At 53.0% G+C, this 25,477-nt stretch overlaps 1 protein-coding gene across 5 annotated transcripts in view; it reads left to right on the forward strand.

Annotated features, from left to right (window-relative positions):
* Nucleotides 1-25,477, forward strand: part of NAV1 (neuron navigator 1) — a 294,663-nt gene that overhangs the window by 46,777 nt on the left and 222,409 nt on the right. For 4 of the 5 annotated variants that reach the window (XM_073319524.2, XM_073319528.2, XM_073319527.2 and 1 more), the window contains exon 1: nucleotides 1,878-1,959. The exons of the other annotated variant lie outside the window; for it this stretch is intronic. The gene's annotated coding sequence lies outside the window, so the exon portion shown is untranslated. Of the gene's footprint in view, nucleotides 1-1,877; nucleotides 1,960-25,477 lie in introns of those variants that run through there. 5 annotated transcript variants of the gene reach the window in all.

Here is a 25,477-nt window from a genome sequence, read left to right on the forward strand (position 1 = left end):
TCCCTCCCAATTAGCATAATTCCTTGCTCATCAACACTGCTGCATATACAGGCCAGGAGAGGCCCCTTATCAGAGCCATGAGTTGCTTGGATGCTGTCTGAACTGAGAAGAATCTTGGTCTGGGTGAATTTTCTGGCACTTTGAGCCAACTGAGAAGATCCGTCTTCCACGCAGCAGCACAGAGCACTTGTCCTGAGCAGCGCCGGGCAGCGGTAGCTCCCACAGACCCCCACGGGAGGCAGCATCTCTTAAAATCAGGCTATAACTAATTCATTCCCATGAAAAAGCTGGGAGCACCGTCAGCATGATCCCCATGTTACAGATGGAGAAACCGAGGCACAGACAAAGGCCAGGACTCGCCTAAGCCCACACAGCAAGGTGATAGTCTGGCAAAGTCCTGAGCCTCTTGCAAGGAAGACTGCTGCATGGGCACGACGCTGTACATGTATCCCTGGTGATTGCTACCACTCCTGCTCTCGCACAGCAATCAGCAAGAGGTGCCCAGAGGAAGGCCAGCCCCTCGCAGGCCGTGGTCTATGGCTGGAAAGGCCGGTCCAGCTAGCTTGGCCATCAGGTCTCAGCTCACCTGTGCCTGGAGTGTCCTGAGTAGCTACCAGCCTCTGTACAGGGCCCCTGCAGGTCTCACTGGGCTCCATCCAGGCAAACAAAGGTACCATGGTGTATGCGGAGGGGGAAGTGTGTCAAGGCTACACCCACTGAGGAGGCTAGTGCCACTGGGTGTTGCCCTAGCCGTGTCTGCGAGCCGCGTGGCCATTAGCGCACAGGGCAGGCGTGCATTCCTGCGCTCGGGTGTCCAAACCTGGGGGTAGGGACAAGGAACGGAGCGTAGACAACATGTCACTGTCCAGAGGAAATTACCCCGGCAGGTGGCCGTAAATCCCCCCCCCCCTCCCCGTGCTCTGCATGCGCAAAGCCACCCCCTGCTGTATGCCCAGCCCTCCCTGTGGGCTGCCTTACCACGCTGGCTGGCGGGGGTCGGGGCTGTAAGGCAGGGCATGCCTGGCTGCTGCGGATGTTAGCCCTGTCCCTGATGAAGCTGCTAAGAGCAACAGGCACCCCTCCCCCCACATACACCTCTGCACACACCCCTTCCCCTCCCCCCACATACACCTCTGCACACCCCCTTCCCCTCCCCCCACACCTCTGTACACCCCCCACACCTCTGCACACACCCCTTCCCCTCCCCCACATACACCTCTGCACACCCCCTTCCCCTCCCCCCACACCTCTGTACACCCCCCACACCTCTGCACACACCCCTTCCCCTTCCCCCCACCCACGTACACCCCCCACACCTCTGCACACCCCCTTCCCCTCCCCCCACACCTCTGTACACCCCCCACACCTCTGCACACACCCCTTCCCCTCCCCCCACATACACCTCTGCACACCCCCTTCCCCTCCCCCCACACCTCTGTACACCCCCCACACCTCTGCACACACCCTTCCCCTCCCCCCACATACACCTCTGCACACCCCCTTCCCCTCCCCCCACACCTCTGTACACCCCCCACACCTCTGCACACACCCCTTCCCCTCCCCCACATACACCTCTGCACACCCCCTTCCCCTCCCCCCACACCTCTGTACACCCCCCACACCTCTGCACACACCCCTTCCCCTCCCCCACATACACCTCTGCACACCCCCTTCCCCTCCCCCCACACCTCTGTACACCCCCCACACCTCTGCACACACCCCTTCCCCTCCCCCCACCCACGTACACCCCCCACACCTCTGCACACACCCCTTCCCCTCCCCCCACATACACTTCTGCACACACACACACCCCCTTCCCCTCCCCCCGCCCCACACCTCCCCCCCCCGGGTGCGGTCACACGCCGCGGGCGCTCGGCGGCGGGGCTGGCCGGGGGCTGGGAGCCGACAGCCGAAGGCCTCGGATTCCCCCGCCCGGCAGCCGGCCGGGCCCGGGCCGAGGTGAGAGCGACCCCGCGGGCCACGCTCCGGTCCCTGGCCACGCTCCGCTGCGCCCCGCCTCTGTCCCTCCCGCGGCTGCAAAGCCGCGACCCCCCCCCCCGGGCTGCCCCGGCCCCGAGCCCCGGCCCCGAGCCCCCCGCAGCCAGCCCCGCCCGGGCGCGCTGCAGCGGGGCTGGCCGGAGCCCGGCGCGGGCAGGGGCAGGGGCGCCGGGCCGGTCCCCGCTGCGCTCCGCGCTTTGCTCCTGCGCCCCGGCCGGGACGTGGCCGGCAGAGCGGAACCGGGAGCTTCCCCGGGGGCAGCGCCCGGCACCTGCCTCCCGAGGGGTGTCCACCCGGTGCCGGGAGGGGCCAGGCTCGCCCCATCCCCACCCCACTGCCGGGGTCCGCCTCTTCCCTCCGGCCCCCCGCAGGTCTGTGACACCCGGCCCCGCTGCCACCGCCCCGAATCCTTCAGGGGAGCCGGAGTTCTTCGCCCGCCTCTGACCGCTGCTTTAAAGTGACAGGAGGGAGAGACCCTGATCCACCTGGACTCCATCTGCCTCCCCGTGGCCGGCCCCTGCTGCCAGCACTGGTGGCTGGCGACGGGGGAGCCATTGTCCAAGAGCCCTGGCTCTGCGGCTTGCCGCTGAATCTCCCCCGGAGGCCTAGGGTGCAGCTTCCTTTGGTGCAGCCGGTGAATGGCTGCCAGGCACCTGTGCAGGGGCCCTGGTGGGAGGCTGAGCAGGAGGCCTGTGGTGGGTGGCGGCGAACCCCCCTGAGCCAAGCCAGCCTGAAGCTGGCCTGGTGGTGACCACCCGTGCAGATAAGCCCTTGCCCCGCCTGCGTGCCCGAGTGGGGCGAGGACCCTGTTAAAGGGGGCAGCTGAGGGCTGGGCACAGGCAGAGCCCTATGTCACCTCAGCCCACACCTGCTGACCCAGTGCCCCGCAGCGCTGTCAGCCTGTTGCCCAATGTGTAGGAGCCCGACTGTGCAAGGTGCTGAGTGTCTGTCAATCCCTGTTGACTTCGGGGGAAGCTGGCAGGGCCGAGCAGTTCACCCTCTGGGGTGCAAGTCACGCTGACAAAATTACTGGCAGGGCTCTCCCTAGGCAGCCCCGGGCTTTCCCATCCCTGCCCACCTGGGTCTGAAATAGCCTGGGTCTATCGACCTTCTGCCCAGGGGCATGCGAGGGACTAGGATGTACGGGGCCTTGTCAGGCGTTGTTTGGTTTGGTGGTTATTTCTGGTCAGTTAGCCTCCACCTTTGGGGAGGCAACTGTTCTTTTATGTCACTGTGTCATGTCATCCAGCACCTGAATCTGGCTACTTCTAGGCTGGGATGTGAGGGGATCCTTTTTAAAAAAAACCTAGAGGTTCTTTTCAAGATGTTAGGACACCGATTATGTAGTCTGCATAAGAGAAGAGTGAGGGGGGATTTGATAGCAGCCTTCAACTACCTGAAGGGGGGTCCAAAGGGGATGGAGCTCGGCTGTTCTCAGTGGTGGCAGATGACAGAACAAGGAGCCGTGGTCTCAAGTTGCAGTGGGGGAGGTCTAGGTTGGATATTAGGAAAAACTTTTTCAGTAGGAGGGCGGTGAAACACTGGAATGCATTACCTAGGGAGGTGGTGGAACCTCCATCCTTAGAGGTGTTTAAGGCCTGGCTTGACAAAGCCCTGGCTGGGATGATTCAGTTGGGGATTGGTCCTGCTTTGAGCAGGGGATTGGACTAGATACCTCCTGAGGTCCCTTCCAACCCTAATCTTCCATGATGTTAAATATACAGAGGTGCTCTCTGCATAGGCATAGCAGAATTTGATTTCTGTTGGTTTTATCATTTTGATGGATAATATCAATGTATTTTGAAGCTTTTTAATTTTTGTATCAGTTTAAATTTTCACAAGTTGTGGAGAAAATTGTGGGGGTCAGATAATTATTTATTGACGGTCGACATTGAGGTTCAAAAAGTAAAAGCTTTATGATGATGAAAACACAAATAGCCACACCACAGGTCAAAATAGACAAAGTAAATATCCTTAAATCAAACTCGAATAAGTTCTCAAGCAGCCTTTTTTTTATTTTGCCTGTCTGTAAATTGCAATTATTGTGGATGGAAATGGGGTTTTTTTCCCCATTGGTTTGTGCGTGTCTGGTGAAATGGATGGTTACCAACATTTACTGGTACAAATATAACCCTTCCACCCTATCTACACAATAAAGGGGGAGTATTTCTGCAGAAGTTTGCCATAGATGTTGGAATGACAGACCGTGGAGGTAGGAAAAGACCAGCTGGGTCCTCCAGCCTCGACCTGGCCTCTCTCCCTGATCATATTTTGTCAGAGCTGCTTTCCGCATCTTTCCACTGTATCTGGAAGGGAAGCTGTGATCATGGCTAATCAATCCAAACAGACCTGGGCTCGTTCAGTATTTGAAGGGGGGACCTCTGGGAGTTGATGCTTCTGCTGGCTCAGTATTGAGCTGGTAGTCGGGTGCTGTCTTCAGATGAGATATAAAACTGGGGGGGGGGGGGGGTCCTGTGATCAATCATGGCATCTTTAGAAGAGCTAGTATCTCCAACTCAGGAAATGGCAGCCTGCCTCATGAAATTTCCCCTGCAGTTTCCACTAGGTCTGGTATTCTCCACTTCCTGTCCTAGACAGCTGCTGTGTTTCCCTCTAGAGGTGGGTGCTCTGAGTACTATATATCCCTTACTGACCTCACAGTGGTATTGCTGGATGTAGCTATTTTGAAATCCTCAGACTGTTAAGAGTTCTAGGACAGCCGCTGTCTCTCACTATGCATCTCTTCTAAGCTCTTTTGCCAGAGAAATAAATAATCACAGTGGAAGGCACTCTCTATAGAAATGCTGAGTTATTAAAATTAAAAATCCCATGGCAGTCCAGGATAAGGCCCTTGGCAGGTGTTTGCCCTGTATTTGTTAAATTTTTCCCTTCTCCCACTGATGGGCCATGTGTTAGTTGGCTGTTGCTTCACCCCAGACATAGCTGCATTCCATTGGATAAATAGACTATAAAAAGCTTTGGGATTCTGTGCTATGAAAGGCACTTTGGAAATGTACCATGTGAGGCCACCATCATCTCTAGCCTGTCCCTGCATCTCTCCCATGATAGTGCCTCCCCGTTTTGGACCACCTTCTGGCAGGGGTGGAGGTGACTTAAAATGGTGCTGGGCCTTGTATTCCTCATATCTCACCTCCAGCAACCCATGTCAGAAACTAGCTGCCCTACTTTACTCCATACCCCATACAACCCCCATATCTGCCTCTGCAACCCACGGGGCTGGAGATGGTCATTAGTTGGATGTTTCTGCTAAAATAACAGCAGTGAAATAATTACTGATGGTGACATTTGCATTAACATCATTACATTTCAGAATCAACACCCGCTGATTTGAACAAGCCAGTTCATTCCTCTGGGTTACTGGTGAGATCTTCCTATTGATTTTCCTGGGCGCATCTGGACAGCTCACTCATTGTCCCATGCTGGCTGCAGACTCAGCAGGCATCGCACCACTGGTTGCCCTCCAGTCACATTTTGAAGCCTTACGGTTGGTTGGCTGGTTGGGGTTCAGAATGAAAGCTGAGATTGCCTAGCATAATCCTGTGCAGCAGGCTCCCAGGAATGATACAGCATGTTTCATTTTTCATGTTTCATATTTCAAGGAATCCCTGTTGAGGTTACAGGGACAAACCATCCCGATGAGTCGAAAGAATAGTAAATATGGCAGGCAACCAGCTTGGTTTAATGGTGAAATCCTAGCGGATCTTAAACATAAAAAAGAAGCTTACAAGAAGTGGAAGGTTGGACATATGACCAGGGAAGAGTAAAAAAATATTGCTCGGGCATGTAGGAATGATATCAGGAGGGCCAAATCGCACCTGGAGCTGCAGCTAGCCAGAGATTGCAAGAGTAACAAGAAGGGTTTCTTCAGGTATGTTGGCAACAAGAAGAAAGCCAAGGAAAGTGTGGGCCCCTTACTGAATGAGGGAGGCAACCTAGTGACAGAGGATGTGGAAAAAGCTAATGTACTCAATGCTTTTTTTGCCTGTTTTCACTAGCAAGGTCAGCTCCCAGACTGCTGCGCTGGGCATCACAAAATGGGGAAGAGATGGCCAGCCCTCTGTGGAGATAGAGGTGGTTAGGGACTATTTAGAAAAGCTGGACGTGCACAAGTCCATGGGGCCGGACGAGTTGCATCCGAGAGTGCTGAAGGAATTGGCGGCTGTGATTGCAGAGCCATTGGCCATTATCTTTGAAAACTCGTGGCGAACCGGGGAAGTCCCGGATGACTGGAAAAAGGCTAATGTAGTGCCAATCTTTAAAAAAGGGAAGAAGGAGGATCCTGGGAACTACAGGCCAGTCAGCCTCACCTCAGTCCCTGGAAAAATCATGGAGCAGGTCCTCAAAGAATCAATCCTGAAGCACTTGCATGAGAGGAAAGTGATCAGGAACAGCCAGCATGGATTCACCAAGGGAAGGTCATGCCTGACTAATCTAATCGCCTTTTATGATGAGATTACTGGTTCTGTGGATAAAGGGAAAGCAGTGGATGTATTGTTTCTTGACTTTAGCAAAGCTTTTGACACGGTCTCCCACAGTATTCTTGTCAGCAAGTTAAGGAAGTATGGGCTGGATGAATGCACTATAAGGTGGGTAGAAAGCTGGCTAGATTGTCGGGCTCAACGGGTAGTGATCAATGGCTCCATGTCTAGTTGGCAGCCGGTATCAAGTGGAGTGCCCCAAGGATCGGTCCTGGGGCTGGTTTTGTTCAATATCTTCATAAATGATCTGGAGGATGGTGTGGATTGCACTCTCAGCAAATTTGCGGATGATACTAAACTGGGAGGAGTGGTAGATACGCTGGAGGGGAGGGATAGGATACAGAAGGACCTAGACAAATTGGAGGATTGGGCCAAAAGAAATCTTATGAGGTTCAATAAGGATAAGTGCAGGGTCCTGCACTTAGGACGGAAGAACCCAATGCACAGCTACAGACTAGGGACCGAATGGCTAGGCAGCAGTTCTGCGGAAAAGGACCTAGGGGTGACAGTGGACGAGAAGCTGGATATGAGTCAGCAGTGTGCCCTTGTTGCCAAGAAGGCCAATGGCATTTTGGGATGTATAAGTAGGGGTATAGCGAGCAGATCGAGGGACGTGATCGTTCCCCTCTATTTGACATTGGTGAGGCCTCATCTGGAGTACTGTGTCCAGTTTTGGGCCCCACACTTCAAGAAGGATGTGGATAAATTGGAGAGAGTCCAGCGAAGGGCAACAAAAATGATTAGGGGTCTGGAACACATGAGTTATGAGGAGAGGCTGAGGGAGCTGGGATTGTTTAGCCTGCAGAAGAGAAGAATGAGGGGGGATTTGATAGCTGCTTTCAACTACCTGAAAGGGGGTTCCAAAGAGGATGGCTCTAGACTGTTCTCAATGGTAGCAGATGACAGAACGAGGAGTAATGGTCTCAAGTTGCAGTGGGGGAGGTTTAGATTGGATATTAGGAAAAACTTTTTCACTAAGAGGGTGGTGAAACACTGGAATGCGTTACCTAGGGAGGTGGTAGAATCTCCTTCCTTAGAGGTTTTTAAGGTCAGGCTTGACAAAGCCCTGGCTGGGATGATTTAACTGGGAATTGGTCCTGCTTCGAGCAGGGGGTTGGACTAGATGACCTTCTGGGGTCCCTTCCAACCCTGATATTCTATGATGCTTCTATGATTCTATGTGGTTACTTACACACCACACAGTCACATTCTGCATGGACCCCAAGCATGGGTGAGAATGGCTTGCGGGGTACAGATCACTAGCTAGAAGCAGGCATTGTGAGTGTCTTCTCACACCTGTGCTGATGCCCCTCAGTCTTAACCCACAACGCCCCTCTGCTGTTCCATGCCTGGATTCCACCCAGCTCTGCAGATGTCCTGCTAATGCCAACGTGAAGACCCCAGGTTATTCCAGCCCTGGGCTCCTCCCCAACACTCAGATCTCCTGGTGCCCCTCAGTCCTGACCCACAGCCGCCCTGTTTTTCCAGACCTGAGCCTTCCAATATGTCTTTGCTAATGCCCTTCAGTGCAGGCCTGCGGTTCCCCCTAATTTTCCAATGTTGGGCCTCACACATGTCTCCCCATGCCCCTCAATCCTGACCTACAACACCCACTCCCCACAGCCTCCTGCTCTTTCAGCTTGGGCCCCAATACAGTGCTGTGAGTGTGCCTACTTCCCTGCCTGGCTGTTCCAGCCCCGCTCTCCCTTGGAGCCTGGCTCCCCGGGAGCGCTCTTGGTGCCTTTATTACATGGCCCCGGCCCCAGCTCCCACAGGCTGACACCACTTTCTCCGTGAGCTGAATCAACCCATGAAGCAAGATGTTTTGAAAGTGGGTTCAGAACATAACAGGGTCCCTGTGTAGTGGCCAATGGCCAGGAAAGAGAATATTAATGCTGTGATTACTGAGAGCTCCTGTTGGTTACTGATTGCCATTTAACTTAACTGAGCCTTGTACCCACTGTAGCTTTCTCCTACTACTAGTCACGGCCCATTGTAGGACGACAATAGGCAGCTAATACCAGGACCTCTTTAAGCTCTTTAAGCTTTTGGTTCCATTGGTTCAAGCCTGGACAGGACGGATCTGCCACACACAAACTGGTCTCCAACATCGTAGGCAACAAAGACATTCTGTCAGACCGTTCACCTGTGCTATTCCCTGCTGCAGAATGTTGCTGAGTTGAAAGATTAGACACTCCGAAGGGTAAGGACAGCACCTGAAGTTACATCAGAGGAGTACAGAATCACAGTAGGACCCAAGAGTTCTTCCAAGAGATTTAGGCACTTAGCTCCCATTGAAATCAATGAGAGTTAGGCACTTAAATGTGTTTGAGGAGCTGGGCCGTGGTACTTACGGGGCTAGCGCCTGCCATCACTTACACAAGAGTAAAGCAGGAGTAAAGCAGCAGACTCGGTGGTGTTGAACCCTGGCTTCTATTCCTGGCTCTGCCACTGGCCTGCTGGTGACCTTGGGCAAGTCCTGGCACCACTCTCTGCCTCAGTTTCCTCCTCTGTAAAATGGGGATAATGATAACGCCTTTGAAATCTATGCATGGAAAGTGCTATGTAGGAGGTAGGGATGATGATGATTATGGAGTTACACTAGTGTAACTGAGTGCAGCATCTGGTTTATGGTGTTTGCGTTTTCCAAGCACTGTACAAATTTTAAGTGAGTAATAATTAATTAAGGTAAAGATAACTGTGGCTGCCAATTAACCCACATGCTTCAGGGCAACAGTTGGTTACTGGCTGGGGACAGGAAGAAATGTTCTGTCCACTTCATGGTGCCTCGTAACTGGCCTTGTTGCTTAGCAGAGAAACCACCCATCAAGTAGCTCACGGAGACTTAATCCTCCTCGCTCCTAGGAGGAGCCATTCCAGGTCAAACACAGTGGCTGGTCAGTGTATGGGGAAGACAGTCTGGGCTGTGCCTGCTCTGAGCTTGGAGAGATGCAATTTCCAAGGGTGTCAATCAGGCTCCTTGCCATGGTGGCAGTAAAGAGACTTAAGTAGCAGAGCAACGAGGATGGGACTGGATTACTTCAACTGCAAGCTCCTTAGGGCAGGGACTCTCATTGTGTTCTGGGTCTGTACAGCACCTAGTACAATGGGGACCTGACCCATACCTGGCCCTTCTACATGCTCCCCTAGTAATACACCTAGTAAATAATGTACAGCACCTAGCACATTGTGATCCTGATCCATGACTGGAGCTCCTTGGTGCTACCATAATATACGTAATCGATGATGATAATCCAACCTGCTGTCTGCATCCAAACATTGTTTCTTTCCCCAAGCTTCGCAATCCCCTCCCCAAAGGGCTGTCCCAGTGCCTCCCTATCTGGAATTCCAACCCTCTTCCACCCTGACTCCGAATCCCCCCTGCCTGGAAGGTGTCTCTGGGCTGGGGACCAAGCCCTCTGCTGTAACAATCATCGATTTGCTCCTAGCAGACCCCCTGGCTCTGGCAATCCCACTACGCCTCCAGCAGCTTGGCTAAATCTCCTCCAGGACTTCCCCGCTGTTCCCACGCCAAACATCACCTCTCCGCTCCCCTGCTCGCATTGTCTTCTATGGCCTGGCCTATCCAAAGCCTAGGGTGGCGTTGTGTTGCCAGGTAGGAGAGAAGACGAGGGGTACTTGGCTCTAGTGTTGGGTTTAGTAAATCCAGGCAGAGTGGGGTGCTGACTCCCTGCTCCAATACAAATGCCCCACCCTGTGCACCCTGAGGCCTAGGAGGGGCCCCAGGGTGATCACCCAGGGTGCTGTCCACTGTATCTGGCTCTGTTAGCCTGGCTGGATGTGTGTGTTTTAGCAGGAGGCAGCATTTGTGTGAGCCCACCCAGGATTTCTGAGGGCTGTGCGGCATGGGAGCGCCGTCGAAGGGTTAGAGCAGTGGAGGGGCTTCTCGACTCCTGGCTTCCAATCCCCGCTCAGGGAAAGGAGTGGTGTCTGGTCATTAGGGCGCGTCAGTAGGAGTCAGGACTCCTGAGTTCGGTCCCCTGTTCTCCCATTTTGTCTCTGTGCAAGACTTCAGTTCCTCCTCCCATCCTTTGTCTTGTCTATTTCGAGCGTAAGCGCTTGGAGGCAAGGCCTGTCTCCTGTGATGTGTCCGCACACCATCCAGCATAACGGGGCCCAGTCTTTGTAGGAGCATGTAGGCCCTACTGTAATAAAAATAACAACCTACAGTAGCCTGGGTGTAGGCAGGTCCATTGATTTCACTGGGCTTGTACCTATGTCCTGCAGCTCATGATTTGCCTGGTGCCTCAGTTTCCCCCTCCTAATGGGGATAATGCCATTTACTGGCCGTGTGGCGGATGGCAGTGAGCTGGATTGTGGGCTCAGAGGTCCTAGGAAGGCATATAGTGCTGTGATCATGTGTGATCATTCCTTCTTCATTTTGGCAACCACTCACATGAACGTTGACCCACCTAGAAGTGCCAATCGCTCCATGCGCCCTCCATGCTCTCCCTCCTGGGGGCTGACCCGCTGGCCGTGTCAAGGCACGGCTTGTTTACTAACTGCACGGAACCAGGCCAGGCTCAGCGGCTCTCACCCTCAAATCTAGAACATAGTGAGCGCCACTCAAGGGCTCACAAACAATAGAATCGTAGAACCACGGGGTTAGGAGGGGCCGCAAGTCTAACGCCTGCCAAGATGCAGGAGTTGTTGTGTCTAACCCACCCCAGACAGAGGGCTCCAGCCTCCTTTTGAAACCCTCCAGTGAAGGAGCTTCCACTCACTCCCGAGGTGTCTGTCCCATTGTCCTGCTATTCTGACAGGCAGCTTTTCTGGAGATTTAATCTAAATCTGCTCTGCTGTGGTTTGACCCCATTGCCTCTTGTCCCGCTCTCGGCAGCAAGAGAGGACAACTTTTCCCCAGCTTGGCAGCCTTTCCAGTATTTGAAGACCACTCTCATGTCCCTGCTCAATCTCCTCTTTTCCAAACTAAATGTACCCAGTTCCTGCAGCCTTTGCTCATAGGGCTTGCATTCCACCCCTTTGATCATCTTTGTGGCTCACCTCTGGATCCTTTGCAATCCCTTTGGGAAGGGATACTGCCCTTCTCTGCTGTGCTGCGCCAGGACTGAGGGGGTGGATGACAGTGTGAAGACTCATTGCCCAGAGGGCTGGGTAGGTGAGAAGAGACCTCCCCCTTGGCCTCAGACAGGCGGGCTAGTGGAAGCCACATCTCAGGGCTTGTGACTCAGGCTGGGAGGAGGGAGTGAAGCTGGCCTGGAACTGATGGGGAGATCTGCTGAATCCCTAACCCATCAGCACCTCCCCCAGGCCTGCTGTTAACAGGGGTGGAGCAGGAGAGGGAGATTCAGCTTTTAGCAGTATGTGCCTGGGGGAGAGAAGACAGGGAAACTGACCTCCCCAGCCACTCACAGATCACTTTTTATCGCTGCGATTTTTCACTTAAAGGGGCCAGTGTCCTGTTCCCCCCGACCCGAAGGGGCATGGCACTGTGGCTCCAGTTGACACTGTTCATTGCCATGAAAAATACATTAGTGATGATCTTGCTATGGCCACAGGCTGAGGTTCTCCAGGATGGTTCGTGCATGTGATCAGCAGCTGATTAGTAAACGACATGAGGATTCAGTGGAGTCACGAGTGATCCTACAGTGGAGTCAGTGTCCTACAGAGCTATTAACCCCCAGACAGCCTGGGCGGGCCCCATACATGTGACCCCACTTACTTGATTATCTGTCTATTAAAAGCCTTGCCATTCACTTTATTCCTTTCAATCAAAAATGACAAGAGTCAGGGGTACTGGTCCTAGTTCTCCCATGACCAGCCCTACAATAGGCAACATGAGCAGTGTTCGGATTGAAGGGCGGCAGGGGGAATATAACTGTAACTCACCCTCCTTCCATTTCTTTTTCCAGCTGGCGGTTGTGGGAATTGTGGGCCCTGCATTGCTGTGTGCTCCCGCAGGGCCCGGCAAGCCCACCCATTATTCCAAGGCTCTGCAGGTGCCTCCTGGATCCAGCACCCCACCCATAGTCCAGGATCCCATGCATGCCCCCTGGTCCAACACCCATGTGCATGCCCCACATATACCCCTTGCCCAGTGCGATCATGGGGGCGTGTGAGCAGCGCTGGGAAGGAACACAGTGCTGAGGAAACAGGGGTCAGGCTGCAGCAGGCGAATAACCAGGGACAGGTCCCTGCCCTGTAGGTCTGATCCATATCTGAATGGTCCCTGAGCAGGGAGGGTGGTGTCAGGATCTAGGGGCAGGGTGGCATCCATCTCTAGTTATAAAGATACATAATGGAATACGGGAATCAAAGCCCTCTGTAAGCATCTGTCCTTGCCCTCCTGCCGGGTGCGTTTTGACATGTACATTACTGACCTGACAATAAGCGGGATGGGCCTTTTGGCACCTTCATTTATAATGTCACCACTGAGCTGCGAGACGGGCAAACCTTGGCCCTTCATTCCTTGGTGCTGCAGATCTAGTGCTTGCAGGCAATGGGCAGACTGGCAGGAGGTGTCCAAGTCTGGGGCGGGGGGTAGGGGGGGAGTTCCATTCGTCTCCAGGCTTTCGTTGGCTCAGTCCTTTCCCCACCCCTGACCCAGCTGTCGGGAGGCTGTTTACCAAGCACCTGCATCATGGACTGTCCCTTTGTGTATCTGGCCTGGGAGCCAGGATTTCAACCGTCCAGTGGCTACAGTGCTTGAATGAAGGAGTGGGCTGGAAAAGCATTGTTTGCCGGGGCCAGAGCAGCCTCTCCCTTTGCACCCAGCATCCTGTGTTGCTGCTCCGCCGTCCAGCTCCGCCGACATCCGGATCTAGGCCCGAGGGTGGGCGTAGTGGGGGCATGAGGTGAGGTCTGGAGGGCTGTTAATATTATTAACAGAGGAGCTGCCTGGGCTCGGCCTGAATTGGAAGATTGTTCCCCTCTCAAGGCTCCTTTCTCTCCCTGCTTGGATCTGTTTCTTTTAGAAAAGTTTTATGTCTCTTGCGTAACAACAGCTCTTTCTTTGTTGCCCTTCCTGAGGGGCTGGGGGAGGGGGAGGACAGAGTGGGTGCATTACACGCACAGCCTTGCCCAACTCCAGCTCAGGGCTGGATTCTGATCTCGGGTCCACTGATGTAGCTGCATCGGCTTCCAGGGGGTTACTCCAGATTGACACTGATGTAGTGACAATGAGGATCTGTCCCCAGGCGGTTGGGAGCTGAGGTTTGATCCCCTGCCAGGGTTCAGTCTCTTGGCCTTGATGTGAGTCTCATATTAATGTGCTGGAACTGAGAAGGGAAGCAAACTCCTTAGACATCATTTCTTTTTGTGTGTATGGGTTTTATAAACGCTGTTTGTTCCTTTCGCTTGGGCAGCCTGGCAATGCCAAGTGGAGATCCTGGCCAAGCCAGCAGGGTTACCCCAGGTCAGATCCATCCCCTCTGAGATCAACCCCCTGCTTCCGAGCTTGGCTTTGGCTGACCTCACCTTAAAGGTGACCCATGAAAGGGCCCTGAGCATGGGGGCCCACCCTGATTTGTTCCTTTATGGTGCATTACCCGAGCTGAAAGTTCCAGAGAAGTTTGGTTTACTTTTAATCAGCTTGTGTTTTATGTTACAAATGCAGGCTTTTTCTGCTCTGGATTTCCTGGCAGACTCTTTGGCTGACTGGAGAACTGGTGAGATGTTCACAACACAGGCACCGAGCAGGGAGGGAATCATAGAATCGCAGGAGTGGAAGGGACCGCGAGAGGTCAGCTAGTCCAGTCCCCTGCACTCATGGGAGAACTAAGTCTTGTCTAGAAGGGAAATTTCGTCATGACTTGTCTAGAATATGCAATCTGCACCAGTGTCACCTCGGAAAATAGACCAATGTCAGAGCTGCTTTGCACCCACACAGTGTGTCTGAACTAGAGTTGGCCCTGGTGCAAATGTCCCTCATCTAGACACACCCATATTCAAAGAATTTGCTCATGTGGGCGCAGTCCCACTGATACCAACAGGATGTACCTGAGAACAGAACTGAACATGTGAACAGCATAAGAACAGAAGCCCCATTGTTTTCTGTTAACATCTATTGCTGTAACTGAGAAACCTGACCCAGAGAGTCACAGGTAAGGTCTTAGATCCCCAGTCTGCTTCTCTAGTTCTCCAAAGAGACCTCCAGCAAAACCAGGGAGGGCAAGCACCATCCATCCTAAGCTTTTTAACGACAAACAGAAAAAACCCATTCAGGCCTGGGTCTTTGAAAATCTCCCTCACTGTCAAGGGGCGGCTTGCCCTTTGAAGAGATGGGGCTGGTCCAGCCCCCTGTGACTGTTCACCCCCCAGGGGAGGCCTGGGAAGGAAGGGGTGGACTTAGGAAGGGGCTAAAGGGAGTAGCTAGGCCCTGGATGGGGTGTGTCAGGTAAGGTGAAGTTATTCGAAGGGGACCCAGAGTAGCTGGAGAGGGACACCGCATACCCAGGGGTTTCCTCTCTGTTGCAGAGGCCGGCGGGGACTCAAGAAGCAAGAGTAAGGCTGCAGAGGGAAGACAGCCCCCGCAGCAGGTCCTAGGGAGGAGCAAGGAACTAACAACATCAGGAGAGGAGCTTCTTGTTGTGAGGATGAAATCAGAAGCCAGGGGGCACTAAGGTTTTGAGCCTGCTGGGTCAGAAGATGCTGGAGTTGATGCAGCTGATTTAGTCAGGTTTTGAAGGACCCAAGCCTAGGAAAGAGGGGCCAAAGACCCGGTTGTGGGGGTTGTTGTTTGGAACCCAGATGCTGGGACTCTGCTGCCCGAGAAGGGACCGGCTAGATAGGATGTTCCAGAATGAAACTCCCCAGAGCGTTTTAGCAGGAAATCAAGGAGCGAGGCGGTGTTTGACTGCAGATGTGCCAGGCTGCTGAGCGCATACCACTCGGAGGAGGTTAGTTCTGCATCTGCACCTCAGCTCCCCAGCCTCCTTTCCTCAGTGCCTTTTTTCCCAGGAGCTGGGCTTGGTGAACCTTGCACCAGTAAGCCCGGGATTCATGGGAGGGTGGAGAAGAGAGGTTCCCTTCTAGAATGTAGCCAGAACTTGGCATCTCCTGCTCTCAGTTTTACCACCACTCTTACATTGCTTGGGGCTTTTCTGAAAGCCCCAGCTCCAGGAGTCAGGGGACTATGTGGAAATCTTTTCTTCTATTAAAAAAACAGGCCAGTCCCCCACCCTCCTGGTTGTGGAAAAAAGCTGGGAAATGTGACCTGTTCGTGTCTCTGGCTCCAGAAGGGGAATAAACAGAGTCCGAGATGGGTTATTGTTCAAATCTCATGATTTGGAAGGCGGTCTTGTTATTTTGGGGGGGCCCAACTCTTGATGTTTGAATGCAAGGGGTTGGCAATGCTGCTAGGCTCCCAGGTGCTGTTTGTGTACAGATAACTCAGGAGAGGGGCTGCTCTGGAGCTCAGGGCCTGGGTACAGGAATGTCAAGAGCTTGATCGCCTTTTCCCAGTAGAAGAGGTTTGCAGCGGGGCTTCAGCTCAGCAAACTCCCTTCAGACTGTAATCCCACATCCTCCCACCTCCCCTGGTATGCTCCTTTCAGATCCTGAGCCTGGATTCTTCCTCTGGCACAATTCCTGCAGAGTGTGTCCCCCATATGGCCCCCACCCCCTGCATGCTCCCTGCTGAGTGCTGTCCCCAGATCTTTACCCACTTCCCCAGCCTTGTCTCTTTGGACCTGTCCCCAGGTCCCTCTGGCAGGTTCCCGTTGGACCATGTCTCAGCATGTCCCCCGGGCTGCTGCAGGCTATAGAAAGCCCCTGATTAACGGCACATACTGGCTGCTCTGTTCATGGGAGGTGGATCCTGCCCTTGCAAACCCCTTGGGAAAGTGATTCGAAGCTGCAGAAGCCTCTTGGCATCCATCCACCCGACAGTGCCTGGCATCAGCCCAGCTCCCCACAGCGGAGCAGCCAACTGGGCCAAAGCTGGGCTGGGCTGGGGCTGGCAGGGCTGGGGCAGCAGCTCCCTGTGGAGCTGTCTCCAAGCCTTTGGGTTTCTAGGCGTCTCCTGGAGGCAGCTGCTGTGTCCGGTTCAGATGCAGCCTGTTGCTGTGCTCTTCTCTCACAAAGACTTGCCTGCCCTTTGTTCTTGTCCAGCTGTTGTCCTTTGTCACCCAGAGTGGAAGGCTGTGGGCGCTTTTATACAGGGTGCAGGCTCGGTGATGGGCTGTATTCCCAGGACACCTGTTTACAGACCTGGCTTCGGACCCGCTATGATTCGTGGATGCTTTAACCTTTAACCCACTGATTTGTGTTAGCACTAAGTCATTTCCCTTCCTGGTTCATTGGAAGGCGCCCAGTGGGGGCAAGGGAAGAGGGGGGCAAAGTCTGCTGTGGTTTGGGGGATCAACTCTGAATCCTAGTGAGGCCCCCATTCATTAGGATGAATAGCAATGGTCCCATGCCCCAGTGACACCCCAGGACCATGGAGGGTTCTGCACAGCTGCTAAGGCAAAGGGCTTTTCAGACACACGGGGCTGCAGTTTCCACTGGGCATAAACTGCGAAGGGCAGTCTCTACTGCCTGGCTTCTCCTGGCTCCTGTGGCATCAGCGATTGGTTGAAGAAGGTGCCACCCCCCAAGCTATATGGTGCTATTTCTTATTCTCTCGCTGAGTATTTCTGGTCAGCTCACTTGTGTTTCTAATAAACCCTTGGAAGCTGGAAGATCAGATCCGCTGCCTGGCTAGATTTCCCTCCCTCCCCTACACAGGCTGTTGCTCACGTGTGGCCCTGTTTGTTGTGGTGGTGGGTTTGTTCCTGGAGGGTCTACCTGGGGATTGGGTGCACTAATTTGTTCTCGTAGGCCTGTTCCTGGAGGCTGGTCTGTTACTGGGGAGAATCTGTTGTCGTAGGCTTGCTCTTTAGGGCCAGACCGCACACTGGCTTGTTATTGTGGTGGGAGTAGTTATTGCAGGGCTGCTCAAAAGTAAAGCCAATTAAAACCTGCAGTAAATCTTTCTATTCTGGTGACTGACAGATAGGGAAACCGAGGCATGGAGTGTTGCCAAGACTTGCACCAACCACCTGATCCCCTGTGGCTTTTCCCCCGCTGAACCGCACAGATTTCACTGGTTGCTTTGGGTGTGCAAGTCTGTGACTGACCCAGGGCTGCAGCAGGCATTTCCTCAGCTACAAGAACTGTGGCTTGCTCTACCTTGGGGACTAAACACTTCCCTGTGGGCCTAGCAAGGAGGTATGGGCAGAATGGAAGGTGGCAGCTTCGATCCCCCAGCCTTGACCGTGTTTTTTTAAGAAATCAGGCTTTTGGAGAGGAAATCTGCCTAGATTTGGGCTGCTTGGAGGTGGGGCAGAGTTAGCCTTTGGAATCTGCCTGTGTGAATTCTGCTTTCCAGCCCACTAAGGGTGGCGGGGTCCTCGGTTTCTCTAAGCAACGGAGCAATTCTGCTACGATGCCTGTCCCGGGCAGGGTGTCCTCGGGCGCTACGGCATGGACTTGCCAGCTCTGGCCATGCCAGCACTGCACAGCGTTCGGGTGTTCACGAAACAGCTGCATCTATTGAGCTGTTTTGCTAGAATGGAAATAATCCTGAGTGCGGAAGCGCTAGGATTTGTTTGGTTTTGGAGCCGTTCTCTTCCGGCAGACAGGGGCAGGAATGGACTCGAAAGAGCTGTAGGTTCGCTTGTCCCTTGCTGATGTGAGTATGGGGATGAGACCAGTATCAGACGCCTACGTAGTCCTGCTCACTGCTGCAGGGTATGAGCTACAGCAGCAGAGAATAGGGCACTAGCTAGAAGCTGGCGGGGCAGGTCATTAGCATTGGGCCAAGCTAATGGTGACTTTCCTTTAGCTCAGGGGCTCCAGGGGCAGCTCTGCTCCCCCAGGGTCCCTGGTTCAAGTCCCAATTAGGGCAGATTCCTCCTAACTCAAAGCTGTCTTTGCCGTTTGTCTCCATGCCAAAGGCCTGGTTCCCTGTTGCTCCGCGCCTTGTGTTGTTGTCATTGACACCAGTGCAGCGGGGGTGCGAAATGCTCCTATTCTGGTGCGGTGGCATCTTACTCCATTTGCGCTGCTGCAGTGGCCCAGTAGGTCTGAGGCAATGGGGAATCAGGCTCCAAGTATTTATAGCAGCCTCTCTCCCAGGTCAGGCGGGCTTTGAGTCAGGCCCACTGACGCGTCCGTTTCACCTCCCTGCTGTCCCATGTCTCCAGCCAGCACTGACGCAGCCTGGGCCCCCTTGCGATTTGTGGGACAGTTAATTTATTTTCATTAGTGCTAAATCACTTCCCTTTTTAGCTAATTGAAAAAGAACCCACTGAGCGAGGAGGCCAGGGCCGATTATCTAGGTCAAATCTGAATCCTGCTTAGCTTGGTGACCCAGCTTTCACTCACGTAGCAAAGCATGACACAGCATATGGGACACACACGCCCCTTTAAACAGCAAGGAACACAGCTCTTCTATGCCTGGCTGGCCTGGTGGCAATCGGTTCACTAGCTCCAGTCACTTTGCTATGGAGTGCACCCCTTAGAAAACACACAGTCACTAGGGTCTAAAAATGTCTATTAATGGAATTGTTTGATTTAGCAGAAAACTTTGAATTGAATTAATTCTTTGCTCAATGTGGGAATTTGCCGATTGTCCTAGGAGTGTTCTTAATTTGTGCTGACTAATACAATAATGAGGATTAACTGTTTATAGGATGGATAGACTCATTTTTGCGTTAGAGTGAGAGAAAACAGCGACCAGTAATGAATTAACTTTATTAATTCACTGAAAGCCCCTCACTTCACAACTTTTCTGGCAGTGTCCAGACGGGCTGGTGCCCAGAAGAGATAGGAGGCCCCCCGGCAACACTGCAATGAGCCCCATCTGTCCCAGCCCTTTCACAGCTTGCTGCTGCCCTGCTCTGCCACTGTCACCCTGGGGGACCTGTGGCAAGTCCCTTAACCTCTCTGCTTCAGTTTCCCATATGAAAAAATTAGTCTGGTGTTTCCTTACATCCCAGGAGAATGGTGAGACAAAGGCACTGGGATCTCCTGCAGCCTGGGGCTAGAGAAGAGCAGGGAAGTATCTGCCCGGTTCTTCGTCAATCCCAGCACTGCAGCTGCAGATTCTTTTGTGACCTCACTGCACTGGCGGAGAGCCAGACATGGCACCGGATCCCGCAGCTGGGCAGCGTCTGATAAATAATCCCTTGTGTGACCGCCCCTCAACTCGAAATCACCAGCACAACTGCAGAATCAGGACCCAGTCAAAAGCTGCTGCTTTAGCGCACGGGAGGCTCAAAAATCGCCATGTCTATTGTTCCTTTCCACATGCTGAGACAGCATAAGCTCTTTGCCTTTTGCAGCTTCTTTGGGTCCCTGCTTGGGCTGGCCTAGATGAAAACTGTTCCCTGTACCTATCTCCCTACACTTAGCAGAGGGTAAAAGTTTCCAGTATTATCTCTGGCCTCCATGAACTGCTACTGTTCTATCTTCTGTTTAATTTCATTACAAAGGGCCCCCGATTGCTGTACAGACTACATTGTGTAAAAAACAAACTATATACTCTTCCCCCACCACTGCAGGGCAGCCACCTCTGGGATGAGAGGTGGTAGCTGTTTAACATCACGCAGCTGGAAGCCCTGTCGCCCATTCCCCCCGCCTCCCAAGCTGGATTCTCGTTCATCTGGCAGTGCTACTGGGATGCAGCTGCCATTTGCAAGGTTACACAACAGTCTAGGATAGGAGGTCCTAGACGCTCATGTCCTGCCGCTTCTGCATGGACATGAGGGTCCAAGGGGCACTTCTTGTAAGAGGAGACATTTGCCCCAGGGTGTGTCCTAGGATAATGTTTGCCTCCTACCCCACAAGTGCAGTGAACTGGCCACCGACCTGGCTGCTGCTATCTCCCCTAGAAGTGGCCGCACATCACTGGTCCTGCATTTACAGTGGGTTCAGTTTCCCCAGAGTGAGCAGCCTTGGATCAGCGCCTGGCCTGGGCAGGAATTTGGGGTGAGAGGCTCTAGAGAAATGTAGAACGCTCGCTCGCTAAACGTACGGAGCTGAGATAGCTGGCAGGGTTAGAAAGGCAGGATGACAGACGCTGGCTAGAACACCAGAGCTAGTACCCCTAGTGTTGCAACAATGATCTGTGCTATTTGTATCCCCTGGGGCATGGGAGGGGTTTGCACCTTTATGGGGACTGCGTAGGTTGCTTCCCAAGTGCACCCGTGACCCCGGAATTCGGCTCCCCTGCACAGGGGCGCCCACTGGGGCAGATGGTGACATCTACATTTCAGTCACATTATTATTTGGTCTTGGCATTACCCATGCTGCACCAGACACATCCCAGACTGTCGAGAAGGGCTGGTCCCGGCCTTTCCTGAGTCAGTCTCAAGTCAATTTAGCAACATAACTCCCTTCACTTCAGTGGGGTTACTCCTAATTTACATGGGGTGAGCGAGGGGGGAATTGGGCCCAATGGGGTTACTCCTGATTTACACTGGAGTGAGGGAGTGAGGAATCAGGCCCATATTTTTCTCTGGTTTTGTATCTATTTCCCTTGGTGAGGATGTACCTGGGATGAGCACTGGTGGGTTACAGTGTAATTGATCATAACAGCGATCAGTGAGAGGACACAGGACAGTGCCGTGGGAACAATCGCTGTGTCCTGTCCACTCTGCGGAGAACAATGAACCTGGATCCACTTGCTCTGTTGCTATGTGGGAGGTGAAGGATCCAGAATGCATGCAGCAGGGTTTATTGGGTAGGGACAGGCAATGTCATGTAAACTGGTACATGCATCTCAGTCACCCTCCCATGCTTCCCATGGCGTTTGCAGCCTTGCAGTGATCTGAGGGGCTAGTAAGCCTGTCTCTCTTGTGCTCCCAGGTCACTGCTGGAAGCCCCCAGCACTCCCATCCAGGAGTGACGTGGGAAGCCTGGCAGAGTCCACATGGGCACATGGGACCAAGGCTGGTCAGATCCCATTAGTTCTGGTGATCTCCACCATGCCCGTCCCTGAGGCATCGCAGCAGCTGGACATCAAGGTTCCATCCTGGGGGCCTGGGAGCTCCGCAAGAGTGCTGACATGTGTCCACCTTCCAGAGCTACTGTTGGGGACGTGGTGTGTGCTAGTGCAGCATCTCCAGCCGGCTGCAGTCATGGGCAGAAAGGGAGAGATTTCACAGAATCACAGAATAGTCCAACCCCCTGCTCAAAGCAGGACCAATCCCCAATTTTTGCCCCAGATCCCTAAATGGCCCCCTCAAGGATTGAACTCAAAACCTTGGGTTTAGCAGGCCAATGCTCAAACCACTGAGCTATCCCTGTCCCCTCCTTTCCCTGGCTTCCTAATCATAGTGATACTTTGCTTTCCAAAGAGCCATGGCCAAGTATTGTCCTCAGCTACGCAGGCATAGAGAGATCTCCTGGTGGTTGTTGGGGTTAGTGGGTGGTGCTGGTAGCCTGGGATACACCTCGAGTCCCACGAGATGATCTGGTGGCCCCTTCTGGTTTTAAACTCTATGGCTACAGCTGGGTGAACCATGATTTGCTGAAAAACGCTGTTTCGAGTCAACCAAATTTATTCATAAATTCGAGTCGAATTCAGCAGATAGTTTTGGCCAAACGTTTTTTAAAAAAGAACTCCAAGCATTTTGTTGAGACATGTATCTAGATTTATTTCCAACAAACAAAATGCACCTCCCCACACACAAAAAATCACGGCCAGTTGAATGGAACATTTCAGGGTGACCCAAGAGGAATTTTTTTTGGACACTGAAATGAAGAATCAGTTGCCCACTCAGCCCTTCTCCTGAGTCTCAGTCCCCTGCTCTAACCACTGGGGGATGCAGCCTGCCAGGCCACAGGCTTGCTGCATCTAGCATCCATGTGACACAGTCTTGGTGGCTAGAACACATTCATTTCCACGCCAAGTCCTTGTGCTCTCTGGCCACTGCACAGTGCGGAGGGCCACAGCCCTTGATGGGCCATTCTCCTTAGTACAGCTCAGACCAGTCCTGGCACTTTGCTCTGCTCCCACTCTTCATGGGATGGTGGGAGAGAGAGAGGAACAGCGGACAAAAGCATGAATTAAGACCAGCGAAACCAACCCTCCATGGATCCCCTGAAGGACAGCAGACGCCGCATGCTGATTCCATGGCGCAGCGGGGGGATGCGCCTCATAAGTCAATGTGAGTTTTGCCGTAGAGGTCAAAGGAGATGGATAGGGCCCCAATACACACGGTGGAGACTACGACATCTCCTGCTCAGGCATTCGTTCCTAGTTTTCATGCTTGGGATTCAGAGTGACTGAGACAGAGGCAGCTGCATGCACGGCCATCCCTGTTGTTCTCCGTTAATTTCACACGCTTTTTCTTAGCTTTAAAACGCCACCTGCAGATCGACTTCCACTCCATCCCAATCAGAGACTGCCGGTTTCTCAGTGTGTTGCCCAGTAAGCACGCGAATCGCAGAGCCAGCCTGGGAGCCCTCACACCTGGGAGTATCTCCATGGAAATCAGTGGCTATACTCGCCCGAGCAAAGGCAGCAGGATCAAGCAAATGATCATTAATGTTAAAACTCACCGTCACCAAGCTTTCTAATGAACTCTTGTCAGAAGAGCACACAGTGTGACATCCTTAATTCTGGTTGTTAAATAAAAGCTGGTTCGGAGGGGAGGGAAAGGGATGATTTACAAACCTTAGAATTCCTGACAATGTCGCTTTAATTTTCTTTAATAGACATTTTCTTCCTCAGCAGCATTAGCAATCCTTGAGCTAGGCTCAGGGAAGTGAAACTGACTTGAAACAGGTTTCAGAGTAACAGCCGTGTTAGTCTGTATTCGCAAAAAGAAAAGGAGGACTTGTGGCACCTTAGAGACTAGCTAAATCCCTGTCCCAGCAAGTGGAGAACACAGTGCCAAAGCCCTGGCATCGGTGGGGAAAATGAAATGGATTTTTAGAAAAATGCATTTGCCTTTCATTGTCCTGGATGCTGCTAGTGGCATAGGGCTGGGCCTGGCTTAAAATACAGGTGGAGTTCTAAACTGACTGGCAATCAGGCACCCGAATCCCCTCGGCGGCTCTGGAAACCTCAGCCCTCATTTAGATCTGGACAATGCCCCTAGGAGCTGTCCTTTCAGCACCACGAGCGATAGACCCTGGTAGCACCACCAGGGCTGGGATCCAGGGGCGTTCGCATCTCTCGGAGAACATCATCTCTGATGTAGCTTGTGCTCAGTAAGTTCTGCACACGTGTGTGCATGCACACACAACACAGGTTTGCATGCGCAAACAGACACAATCACACACGCACACTTGTGCACTCACGGACATACACACTCTATCAAGCCACAACTCTGACTGGGGAGGAAAGAGGCAGGTGAGATTGCTGTTGTCACTTCTGTTTTTAAAAGCTTGGAGCAGCTTAGATACTGTCTGTTAATAGTGGGAGCTACCTAACTACCTAGACAGCCTCTCCTTCCCCAGCCCACTTTCTGTGATGTCAGGTAGCAGCTGTACCCTCCACTGAAATGTTAAAAACCTCCCCACCTGGGGTCTCTCTAGGTTACTCCAGGTTTATCACTATTAGCTCTTTCCAGCTGCAAGTAGCTGTTACCTCTTCATTTCCCGACAGTCCCTCCTGATTGTACCTATCCCGCGTATTTGGGTGGAGGCATTCACAGGCCCAAGAGACAGGTAGGCATCTGAAAGTCAGTGGGCATTGTGTGCTAACTCCCATATGTGCTGGTGACCATCTCCCCCTTGGCCTTCTGATGGGCATTTGCTTCTTTATGTCAATTTGCCTTTTCAGTATTTGCATGGAACTGCCTCATGCAGAGAAAACGCAGAAGATACAGCAAAGCAGGAACCCCAGTAGCTTGGGGCAACCCCTTGAAGTAGAGCCAGAAAGCAAAAGCAAGAATCACCTTTCTCAAGGTGGCTTTGCTATAAAAAGAAATCCCCATGGACATCCCCTGCTAAGGATGCCTGGGAACTCTCACCAGAGCAATGCCCCTGTAACTGGGGAGAAGTGCGAACAAGCTGGAGACGTGCTATTCTCCTGGCTCTGTTTGGGGTTAGTTCCCTCCAGTAGCTGTCAGAAATCAGACACTCTCTTGGTAGGATGCTAGCGTGGGCTTTCCAAGAACACTCAGCACTGGCCAGACTTTGTTCCCAACTAGGAGGATTCGCAGTGACCTCAAGGGGGGCAAAGTTAAGCCAATGCCTCGTGGTTTGGAAAATCTTTCACTTTAAAAGGGGCATCCCAGTAAAATTAAATCTGGCCTGTGATAGCCCAGGCTAAGCCCCTGGCTCCTTCAAGTCAGGGGTGCTGGGCTATGCTCTACCCCCATCATCTGCTGTTTTCCAAAGTAATTGGTGGTGTTGGGGGCCCAACCTGGGACACCTCACACAGGCCTGCTTTTCAGGGGCTGGGTACCCAGCACTTCCTGAAAGCCAGGCCCTATTCAGGGCTCGCATGTTGGGGCCCCCCTCACTAGTCACTTCTGGAGGCACTTGCCATCCATAGCGGGGTCATCATCAGCCAACTACGCCGCTAGCAACGACCAGCAGAATTACATTTCCTGAGGCTGACTCGGGCCAGTCATTGGCTGTCTCGGCTTCTTCTGCCATAATTGGCTTAGAAACCAGGTTGCCATGCTGGCACCAACAGGTTGGCATAGAAGTGGGGCTCAGCATGGAGAGGGACAAATATGGTGGGAAGCAGGCATATATATGAGAGATGCGGAGAGGGGGCTGGGAGTAAAGACTTCATCCTGCGAGGTGCTGAGCACCGGCTGATGGGTGCAGCTGTTATGTATCTGTGCCATGGTAGTGCCTACGAGTCCTTGTCATGCTCCAGGCTCCATTGTGCTAGGCACTGTAAAGACACTGAACAAAACGAGTGCTCTATGGGTCCCTCAGGATCCAGCTCGGAGACCTGCCTGCCTGTGTCTCTCTGATTTCATCCCTTTATCCTCACTCCCCATCCCCAGCGTGTTTTAATCAGAAGCCTGGCAGGAGCGTTGAGACTG

Source organism: Lepidochelys kempii, chromosome 21, assembly GCF_965140285.1.
Source record: "Lepidochelys kempii isolate rLepKem1 chromosome 21, rLepKem1.hap1, whole genome shotgun sequence".
Lineage (NCBI taxonomy): Eukaryota > Metazoa > Chordata > Testudines > Cheloniidae > Lepidochelys > Lepidochelys kempii.